The 12274-nt window shown below is 36.1% G+C and overlaps 1 protein-coding gene across 6 annotated transcripts in view; it reads right to left on the bottom strand.

Moving 5' to 3' along the window:
- The window catches only part of WDSUB1 (WD repeat, sterile alpha motif and U-box domain containing 1), a 51367-nt gene that overhangs the window by 6600 nt on the left and 32493 nt on the right, over positions 1-12274 (bottom strand). The gene's annotated exons all lie outside the window — the stretch shown is intronic.

Below are 12274 nucleotides of genomic sequence, written 5' to 3'. Positions count from 1 at the left end.
AAGCCAGTTTTACCCTTTTCCATATGGTTATTATGTTGTAAGAATACCACTTGTTAAAAGTATTTATTACCACTGACTTAACATACGCCATTTTTATCATTCACTAAATGATTTCCAAATGCACTTGTATCAATTCCTCGATTAAAAAAAAAATTATTTCCATTCTGTTTATTCATGTGCCAATCTCGTACTGTGTTATATAGAGGCTTAAAACATGTTTTAATATTTGATAGGACTAAGTGATACTGTTTTATTTTCTAGGTTATTTGTTGTGTGGTCCTTCCAATGGAATCTATCATCATCATCTGTATCACTAGGAAAAAAAATCTAATAGTGGCATCTTGCTGACATTGTATCTTCAAATTAGTGGGGTATGCTTTCCATTTGTTCCAAGTTTACTTTGTAGGGATGTGTTATAGTCTTCTTCATGTTGATCTGGTACATTGTCCTCTGTTATTTTTTTTTATTGAAATTGACAATGTTACATTAGTCTCAGCTGTACAACATACTGATTTGATAAGTCTGTATATTGTGCTATGCTCACAAGTGAAGCTACCATTGGTCACCATACAATGGTATTACAATACTCTTTGGCTATATTCCCTATACCGTACCTTATATCCCCCTGACTTATTCCAGAAGTGGAAGCCTGTATCCCTGTTCCCCTTCACCAATTTTGCCCATTCCCCTACCCCCCTCCATTCTGGCAATCATGAGTTTATTCCCTGTATTTATGGATCTGTTTCTGCTTTTTATTATTATTTCTTTTTAGATTCCACATACAACTGAAATCATATATTTGTCTTTCTTTGTCTGACTTCACTTAGCATAATATCCTCTCAGTCCCATGTTGTGGCAATGTTATGCCTTTTAACTGCTTTTTGTTTACATATATTTACACACAAGTGAAAGGCTATTGATTCCTCTTTGATTTAACTTGCTAAATGCTGATTAGACTTATTAAGCTATTGTTGCTAAGCTCCAAATTCATGCACAATACTGGGGATTCAGCATGCTGGAGCCAGGATAATGCAAACCACATTTCTGCTTTTGTCAGTTGACTCCTTGTTAGATCTTACAATAGGAATCTTCTAGAGGAAGACAAAAACAGAGTGAAATCTCCTATCAGTGTTGTGCCTGGCCATGGCCCTTCATCTGGCAGGGGTAGTTGGTTATACTCTCCAGATTTTTTTGCTTGTTTCTTTGTAGGTATATGCCCAAATCTGTCCTATCCTACCCCTTTAGAGGCACCAGTTGGGTAGTACCCCTTCTTTAAAGGCCTGAACTCTGGTTCTGAGAGACCTATGTGAGGTTCTGATAACCTCAACTTGCTTATGTTCCCCAGAGTCCTAGAGATGGTACATGCTTTCTGTAGATACTGTTACTGCCTTGTTGAGATATAATTTACACACCACAAAATCCACCCTTTTTTAGTATACAATTTAATGGTTCTTGGTGGTGATGATTGCTTAACTTTGAATTATACTAACTTCGAAACATTTTCATCACTCGGAAAAATCCTGTACCCCTTAGCATTCACTCTCCCCTCTCTTGGCAACCACTCATCTACTTTCTGTCTCTGTAGATTTGCCTATTTTGGACATTTCCTATAAATAGGATCATATACTATGTAGTCTTTGGTTTCTGGCTTCTTTCACTTAGCATGTGTCCAAGGTTCATCCATGTAGCACGTAGAAGTATTTGTCCTTCTAGCTGATCAGTATTCCATTGTATGGACATATCACATTTTATTCATTTATTCAGTGATGGGACATTTGGGTTATTTCCATGTTTTGGCTATATCAATGTTTTGGCATATCAATAAGGCTGTGAGTATTCACGTAAACTTTGTGTGTGAATGTTTTCAATTCTCTCAAATGTAGATCTACAATTGCTAGACATGGTGACTGTGTTTAGCTTTTTGAGGAAGTGCCGGTTTTCAACAACAGCTGTACCATTTTACATTTCCATCAGCAATATTTCTGCACATGCTTCCAACACATGTTAGGTTCTAGTTTTTGCCGTAGGTGTCAAGTGGTATCTAAATGTGGTTTTGATTTTCATTTCCATGATGATATTGGACATCTAATACTTATTGACCACTTGTAGATCTCTTATGAAGAAAGGTCTATTCAAATCCTTTGCCTATTTTTTAACTGGATTATTTGTCTTACTGTTGAATTGTAGGAATAGTTTGACAGGAAAACGTATTCCATTTTTATTTATAAAAATCTGAGTATAATGGGGGTACCTGGGTGGCTCAGCTGTTTAAGCATCTGACTCTTGATCTCCACTCAGGTCTTTATCTCAGGGTTGTGAGTTCAAGCCCTGTGTTAGGCTCCATGCTGGGCATGAAGCCGACTTAAAAACAAAACCAAAAAAAATTGAGTATAATGAACCTCAATCTTACGTAGTACCATCACGCTGGCCTATTACTGATAAATGATGTGCATGTTAATATTATTACTATGTGGAACATTATGAGTTCATTAACAGCTAATTCATGTGTCACGAGGCTACATAAATCTGATAATAGAATGTTTTTGACCTTCCAGATGAAAGAGGCCCACTTTTGTTATTAATTTCTTAGTTATGTTCCATTGTGGAGAGATAATGCTGTTTGTGTTACTTCTGGTAGTGATAGTGTTCGGTGCTTAAATATGGTTAATATTTATGAATGTCCCATATCTGTTTTAAAAAGCGTACTATTTTGAACATTCAGGGTTTGATACACAGATCTATTTTCAACTGAGAGATACAATCAAGCCTATTACTGTGCTTTTTCCTCACACTGTAGTTTCTACTTTAAGAAAGTTGTTGCTGTTTGAGACTGCATAATGGTTATCTTCACTGAGACCTTTGATCTTCAATATCACATGGTATCTTTGTGTGTCTTAAAAATTTGTTTTTTGGTCTGAGGTCTATGTTTGCAGACAAGTATGTAACCCTTCTTTACTTTTACTTGCAACTGTGTCATTTTTGCCTATCCTGAATCCTTGCTTTTAGGTTGGATTATGCTTTGTTAGCTAATGTCAAATCTTTTTTCTCTTTAGGGAGGAGTTAAATCCACTGGTAGAATTACCGAGCAACAAATTGGTAATACTTACCATTCTTTTTATATATCACATAAATAAACTTTCACTATAGGAGCTAGTTTCACCAATTTTAATGCTTAGGGAAGTTTGTATTTTGGATTTTTTGGTTACCTTTACAGTAATATCTTTTTTTTTTTTAATGTTTGTTTATTTTTGAGAGAGAGAGAGACTCATGCACAGGCCAGGGAGGGACAGAGAAAGTAGGAGACACAGAATCCAAAGCAGGCTCTGAGCTGTCAGCACAGAGCCCCCTGTGGGGCTCAAACCCATGGACCGTGAGATCATGACCTGAGACGAAGCCGGACACTCAACCGACTGAGCCATCCAGGTACCCCTGCACTAATATCTTTTAAAAAGAGACCAAGAATACTATTAGCATCCCCTGGTTCTTTATAGTAAGTAGTACTCAAAACTTCAAATACGTTTTCCATCAGTTAATAATCAGTGAGCATATTCAATTTTTCATATTCTCTACTCTCCACTTTTAATATATATTTTATCTGCACTGTTAGAAAATGTTATCACACGGTGTTTTGTCACCTTTAATTGAATTTTCTTAGGTGAATAATTTTTCCTTGCCTGCTTGGGTGGTAGTAGTGTGTAACATGTCAAATCATTCAGTCTATGGAGGTACAGGCTTCCTACTGTAACTAAGTCAGTTACACTGGCCATAGTTTACCCTAAAGTTCAATATCAGCTTTTCATGGTTATTCTAATGAATCACTATTTTATAATACCAAGAGTTTTCTACTGGTAACAAATACTTGATAAATAGGAAAATCAGGAATTTGGGTTGGATCTATAGCATTGCTAATAAGGTTTCAGACTGTTCTCCTGAAGTTCATCCCAAAGCAGAGGGATTATTAGAGCTACAAAGCAAAGGCCACATCCCCACCCACACATATACATAGAGCCTTTCATGCATAAACGAAAAGTCACTGAAGCATTATTATAACTAAAAACATTTGCAGCTTATAATTTGTATTAATGACACTCCTGGTTTCTTTGAAAAATTCATGCATGAAGTTTACTACAAATAGAGTTAGCTTATTTGAAATCAAACATGTTGCCAGGGGGACAAGTGACAATATTTAAGAGAATATATGTACATATTCAGTATTAACTAAGTTTGCTTATTTTTACTACTTTTTAAAACTGACTTAAATTTTAAAACCTTCAATAAAATATTTTTTGTCCAAATGGTACCATTTGACTTTTGCTATAAATTAGGATATCAAGTTGACAAATCAAGAACTGTACCAGCTAGTTCTAAGAGGTAAGCAATATTTAATAAGTTCTACTCACAAAATTTTATTTCATAATATACTCTGATAAAGAAGTTCTGGAAAAATACCAAAGTAACAATACCTTTTTAAGATTTGTTTGTTAGACTTCTATTTCTGGTAACAAAGCAGATTAAGTGAGCCCTTATATTTCTTGCTACATTATACTTAGAAATCTGACAAAAAGGAACCATCTTTTTACATGTATAGCTGACTTCCAAGTTCAAGTGAAAAATATTAGCTAACTGGCCTGGGCTTTGAATTTATATTGTCTTTGTCCAAGAAAAAAGCTTGCTCTGTCCCCTGTTGCTCTCCAACACCTCTCTGGAGCTAAATGCCCTCTTCCTGCCCTGAAATTCCGCAGGTAATACTTGACTGAATACTCAGACAACAAAGAACAGAATTAGGATCCCACAAACATCAGAAAGTGAAAACAGATACAAGCTCTGAATATTTCTAAGAAATGAACCTAAGAAACAATATCTTCTGAGTATTTAATACTCACACAGCTAATTGTGTATAATTACTGTTCAAAAGCGTTGTCAGGAATACCTGACTAGTGTAATGTTTTCATTTCTACTACCCACTCCACCCCCAAATTAAGTTTGATTTTAGGTTTCTGTAATTCTAATAATAATGTCAATTAGATTTTCTTTTGTTTAATATGATGATTCTAAAATTCATCAGGAGGTCTGAATGGGCAAAAATTGGGCAAGCCAATTTTTTTTAAAATTTTTTTTTGACATTTATTTATTTTTGAGACAGAGAGAGAGAGCGAGCATGAACAGGGGAGGGTCAGAGACAGAGGGAGACACAGAATCTGAAACAGGCTCCAGGCTCTGAGCTGTCAGCACAGAGCCCGATGCTCAAACTCACGGACCGCAAGATCATGACCTGAGCTGAAGTCGGACGCTTAACCGACTGAGCCACCCAGGCGCCCCAAGCCAGTTTTTAAAAAGAATGAAAGATGAGCATAATTAAAGTATGGCAGTACATATCAATATTAAGATTTTTATCCAATAGTTACATTTAAATAAGTGTACCTGTATATACTACATGACTAAGGATTTTTTCTACAGAATTACTTGGAAAACTTTATGGCACAGTCATGCCATGAAATACATCCTGTAGTTGAGAATGAGGTAGTTCTGAATATACTAACATGAAATACTCTCTGATATATTAAGTAAATGAAAGCAATTTTTTAAAAGATTGTATCATATTGCTTTGTCACAGGATGAAATTATAAATAGAAAAATATCTGGATGGATATATCAAAGCCTCCACATTTTCAAAATATATATTTCTCTATTGCTTGTTTTTCACCAATCACATGCTGCTTTAAAAAAAAATCTTTTTTAACATTTATTTATTTTTGAGACAGAGAGAGACAGAGCATGAACGGGGGAGGGGCAGAGAGTGAGGGAGACACAGAATCGGAAGCAGGCTCCAGGCTCCGAGCCATCAACCCAGAGCCCGACGCGGGGCTCGAACTCATGGACCTCGAGATCGTGACCTGAGCCGAAGTCGGACATTTAACCGACTGAGCCACCCAGGCGCCCCTGCATGCTGCTTCTTAAAAATACTCTGTAAGAATGCTTCTGAGGCAGTTAGTTTAACAGATAAGGTATAGAGGCCTTCTGAAACATCAAGGGAAAAACACCAAAAAGGATGTGATTAATTCAGAAAAATTCAGGAAAGAAGGGGGAAACGAGCTAGAAGAAAGCAGAATCAAGTGGAAATATGTTGGCAGGAATTAGCCCAAATTTATCAATCACAATATAAAGCCATCAGTTCAATTCCACTAAAGATGAAGACTGAGATTTTAATTCAACTTCAACTATATGTATGTTTTTGTATGTTTTCCACAGGGAACACCTCTAAAAGTAACACAGGAAGACTAAAAATAAATGAATGGCAACTCTCCCTGGATAATGCTAATTGAAAAAACCTAATCCCCAAATGTTATTTACTATATGATTCCATTCATAAGGTACTTTTGAAATGACAAAGTTTAGAAATGGAGAATAGAGGGGCGCCTGGTTGGCTCAGTCAGTTAAGTGTCCAACTTCAGCTCAGGTCATGATCTCATGGTTCGTGGGTTCAAGCCCCATGTCAGGCTCTGTGCTGACAGCTCAGAGCCTGGAGCCTGCTTCAGATTCTGTGTTTCCCTGTCTCTCTCTCTGCCCCTCCCCAACTCGTGTTCTGTCTCTTAAAAATAAATGTTTAAAAAAATTTTTTGAAAGAAATGGAGAACAGAATGAGGAGAGAGCAGGCAGGTGATGGATATAGTTAGAAAAAGGCAAAAGAAGGTGTGTAGGTTTGGAGCTGTTCTGTCTTGACTGGTGGCTGATGCTCAAACTTCCAAAAGGGACAGACTTGGAGCTAGGGAAATCTAAATAAGCTTGGTAGATTGCATCAATGTTCATATCTTACTTGTGATATATCATTTTGCAAAATGTTGGCACTGGGGTAACTGGACCAAGTGTACAGACCTGTCATTTTTTAGAACTGCATGTGGAAGACACAGGCCATACCAAATAGAAGGCTATGGAGGAACTATAATTCTTATACACTGCTGGAGGGGGTAACGCTGTTTCAACCACTCTGGATAATAACCTGTGCATATCTACTCTATGGAATATACCCAATAACAATGCATATGTGTGTTCACCAAAAAACATGAATAAAGATTCATGGCAGGTAACAATGACAGAATGGATAATTTATAGTATATTGACACATAAAAGTTAACAAATTACTGCTTTGTACAACAACATGGATAAATCAAACAATGCTTCAGAAGCTTAAGAACTCCAGAAAGACCTACTTTATGATTCAATTTAGATAAAGTTACATCAAGATGTACACTACGTTTATTTTAAAAGTAGATTGAAAGAAAAATACTATGCAACTATAAACAAAAAGAGAATCAAGATTAAAACAAATGAGATACAATTCAACAAAAAATATATTAAATGATGCCAACAAGTATATTTTAAGGTAACAGAAAATGCAAACCTCCAAGAAGAGAGAATACTCAGAAATCTAATTTGATGAAATTATGTATTAAAAGCTAGATTTGGAATTATAATTAAAAGAAACTTTCCTATAATAAAGCAAGAAAACTCCAATATCTCTTAAGAACACAGATACAACAATGCTGGAAATATTAGCATGTCAAATCCAGCAATAAGTGAAGAAGATAATTCAAACCCTAAAGATTCCAAAAGAAAGTTCTAAGAAATCAATTCAGCAAAGCTGCAGGATACAAAAATCAACATATAAAAATCAGCTGTGGTTCCACACACTGACCATAAAGAATCCAAAAACGAAATTAAGAAAATTCTATTTACAAATAGCATCAAAAAGAATTAAATACTTAGTCATAAACTTAAAGAGGTGAAAGACTTGTATGCTGAAAACTATAGAACATTGCTGTAAGAAATTAAACAAAAAAGGCATCCTGCTCATGGACTGGAAGACAGTGGTTAAAATTCCCATACTACCTAAAGAAATTATAGAGTCCATGTGATCCCCATTGCAATCCCTCTCAAAATCCCAAAGACATTTTGTGTATGAATTACAATAGATCCTAAAGAGCCAGAACAATCCTGAAGAAAAAAAGGTTGGAAGACTCACATTTCTTGATTTCAAAAGTTACTATATACAAAGCTACAGTAATCAAAACAGTATGGTACTGGCATAAAGACAGATATGTAGACCAATAGAATATAAGAGAAGCAAACCCCCACATAGTCAAGTGTTTTCAACAAGGGTGCCAAGACCATTCTTTAACAAACGGGGTTGGTGAAGTGAGTATCTGCATACAAAAGGATAAGTAGACCATATACAAAAGATAATAAAACTCAGGGGAATGCTTCAAGACATTGGATTTGGTAATGATTTCCCAAATATAACGCCAAAAACACATGCAGTAAAAGAAAAAATAAACTAGACTTCATCAAAATTAAGAACTTTTGTGTATCAAAGGGCCCTATAACAAAGTGAAAAGGCAACCTGTGGAATGGGAGCTACATTTCTAAATCATATCTGATAAGGGATTGATATCCAGAATACATAAATGACTCCTATAACTAAACAACAAAAACAGATTGAAAAATGGCAAAGGACTTAAATAGACATTTCTCCAAAGAAGACATATAAAATGGTCAATAAGTACATAAGAAGGTCAGCATCCTAATCACTAGAGAAATGTAAATCAAAACCGCAATGAGCTACCACCTCACACCCATCGGGATGGCTATTATAAAACAATACAAACACCAGAAAATAACAAGTCCTGGCAAGGATGTAGAAAACTTGGAACCCTTGTGCACTGCTGGTGAGAATGTAAAATAGTGCCGCCCCTGTGGAGATGGTATGGTGGTTCCTCAAAAAATTAAATATAGAATTACTATATGACCTAACAATTCCACTTCTGGGTATATACCCAAAAGAACTAAAGGCAGGGACTTGAGCAGGTATTTGTACACTCATGTTCACAGTGGCATTATTCACAATAGCCAAAAGGGAGTAACAACCCAAATGTCCATGGCTGGATGTATATACCAAATATGGTATATCCACACAATGAAATATTTTTCAGCTTTAAAAAGGAAAGCAATTGTGACACATGCTACAGTGTGCATGAACCCCGAAGACATTATACTAAGTAAAATAAGTCAACACAAAAGGACAAATATTCCATGATTCTACTTCTATGAGGTATCCAGAATAGTCAAATTCAATACCACTGAATTGTACACTCAAAAATTGTTAAAATGGTTTTATATATATGTATATCATCACAATAAAAAAAAAAATCAACGAATCTAATTGTGTTAAGTAGAATAATGACTCACAAATATGTCCACATCCTAACTGGAACCTATGACTGTGTTACATTAACATGGCAAAAGAAAACTAAGGTTGCAAAGGAATTAAGGTCACTAATAAGCTGATTTTAAGACAGGAAATTATCGTATCACATGAGCTCTTAAAAGCCAAAGAGGAAGGTAGGAAGGTAGGAAGGTGGGTCAAAGAGATGCAATGTGATACAAGAAAGATACTGTCACTAGGTTTGAAGATGGAAAAAGGCCCCAAGCCAAGAAATGAAACAGTCCACGAGGCCAGTGTATTAGTTTCCTATTGCCTCTAGAACAAAATACTACAAATTTAGTGGCTTAACACAATTTGTTATCTTACAGTTCTGCAAATCAGAAATATGACATCAGTTTCACTGGGTTGAAATCAAGGTGTCAGCAGGGTGGCATTCTCTCCAAAGACTCCAGGGGACAGAAAATCTCTTCCCTTGTCTTTATTAGCTTCTAGAGGCTGCCTAAATTCCTTAGCTCATTGTCTAGTATCAGATAATAACCTCTATCCTGTTGTCACATCTCCTTCTCTGCCCAACTCTTCTGCTTCCCTCTTTCACTTATAAGGATCCTTGTGATTACACTGGGTCTACCCAGATAATACAGGAGACGCTTTCATCTCAAGATCCTTAATCACATCTACAAAACCTTTTTGGCCTTGTAACATTCATAGGCTCTGGGGATCTAGGACATGGACATTCTGCCTACCACAGCTGGAAACAGCCCTCAGCTTATAGCCAGCAAAAACATACAGGCCTCAGTCCTAAAATCGCAGGGTACTGAATTCTACCAACAACCTAAATGAGTAAGAAATGGATTCTTCCCTAGAGCCACCAGCAAGGAACAGAACATGCCAATACCTTGACTTTAGCCTGTGAGAATGTACTGGGCCTCTGACCTACAGAAATGTTGTTCTAAGCCACTAATTTTGTGATGATTTGATATGGCAGCAACAGGAAATGAATACAGTAATCAATCAATACAGGATAAAGGAGAAAAACCATCTTATTTCAGTGGATAAACATTTTAAATATTCTCAGCAATTAGAGATAGAAGAAAACTTCTCTAACTTGATAGAAGGCAGCTTACATCATACTTAATGGCGAAAGATTGAATGCTCCCCCCCCCCCACCCCCCGCCTAAGAGCAGATTAAGGTATGACTATCTACTCTTACCACTTCTATTCAACATTGCACTGCAAATCCTAGCCAGTGTAACAAGAAACAGGAAAAGGAGTGGGGACAGAAGGAGGCATACACATTGGAAATACAAATCCCTACTTGCAGATGATATGATCACGTATGAAGAAAATCTATGAAAGAGCTATTATTACCAATAAACTAAGCAAGGTCACAGAATACAAAGTCAGTCTACAAAATCAACTGTGGAATACCAAGCAATGAAGAATTGGGAATTGAAAATTTTTAAAAACTACTTTTTTAAAAGTTTATTTATCTTTGACAGAGAGAGAGAGAGGGTGTGCATGTGCACATGCATGGGAGAGGAGCAGAGAGAGGGAGAGAGAGAATCCCAGGCAGGCTCCTCACTGTCAGTGCAGAGCCCAACATGGGCTACCCTTATGAACTGTGAGATCATGACCTGAGTGAAAATCAAGAGTCAGATGCTTAATTGACTGAGCCACTGAAGCACCCCACAACTAGTATTTATAGTGTCATAAAAATAGTAAATACCTAAGGACAGTATTAGCAAAGTATGGGCAAAACCTATAGACTGAAATATAAAGACCTAAATAAATGGAGAGCTGTGTGATATTCATGAGTTGGAAATGTCGATTCTGAATTGCTCTATAGATTAAACACCATTCTCATCAAATTCCTGGCAAGCTTTTACACAAATTCCTGGCAACCTACAAAACATTGTGGAAAGAAGTAAAGAAGACACAAATAAATGGAAAGGCATCCTGTATTCATGGATTGGAGGAGTTAATGTTGTTAAAATTCCATACTACCCAAAGTCATCTATAGATGCAACACAACCTCCATCAAAATCCCAATGACACTTTTTACAGAAATAGAAAAAAATCCATACTAAAATTCACATGGAATCCCAAAGGACTCTAAAGCGCTAAAACAATCCTGAGAAAGAACAAAGCCAGAGGCCTCACACTTCCTGATTTCAAAACATATTACAAAGTTATAGTAATCAAAATAGTATGGTACTGACTATACTAAGACAAACATATAGACCAATGGAAGGAAATAACCGAGAAATAAATCCTCACATATGTGGCCAAATGATCTTCAACAAGGATGCCAAGACCATACAATGGGGAAAGACCACACACTTTTCAAATGTCCACTGAATATCCTAACAAAAACTGTCAAAATTGTTCTTTTTCATGTTCATAAAATATTCTCGTTGGAGCACACATACCATAAAAATAACCCTAAGTAATGGGTAATAATAGAAAAAAATAAGTACTAAGATATCAGTGCAATGATATTTACAAAATAAAGATTTCTACTGTTTGGTGTTTGTATGTGTTTGCAAGAGTCAAAATGTAGCATAGAGCCACAGTGGAATAAAGTTATTTAGGCTAAGTCAATATTTAGAAGTGTATAAAGTTTTACACAAAGATAAAAAAAATATGGATTCACTGATCACAACTAGATAAAGTATGTATGCCTATGTCTATTGACAAAGATTAGAAATTAATGTGGAATGATGCAACTTCATAATCTTTAAATCTTATTCCTGTAAGGTTGTTTAAATTCATGGTAGACAAAATAAACATAAGAGATCTCAACAGTCTATCTCAAAAACAGTATTTTAACTTGCATTCTTATAACCGAACACACATTTCACAAGTTTAAGTAAAGCTTGTAAAACTTATTCCTTTTGTCCTAACCTACTCCATCCAGTTTTATTACGAAATATACAATGTTCAGGGCACCTAGGTGGCTCAGTGAGTTGAGCATCTAACTCCTGATTCGGCTCAGGTCATGGTCTCACCATTCATGAGTTGGAGCCCCATGTCAGGCTCTGTGCTGACAGCGTG

Source organism: Panthera pardus, unplaced genomic scaffold, assembly GCF_024362965.1.
Source record: "Panthera pardus isolate Hobbes unplaced genomic scaffold, ASM2436296v1 HiC_scaffold_10, whole genome shotgun sequence".
NCBI lineage: Eukaryota > Metazoa > Chordata > Mammalia > Carnivora > Felidae > Panthera > Panthera pardus.
This window is presented reverse-complemented; position numbering and strand designations above follow the sequence as displayed.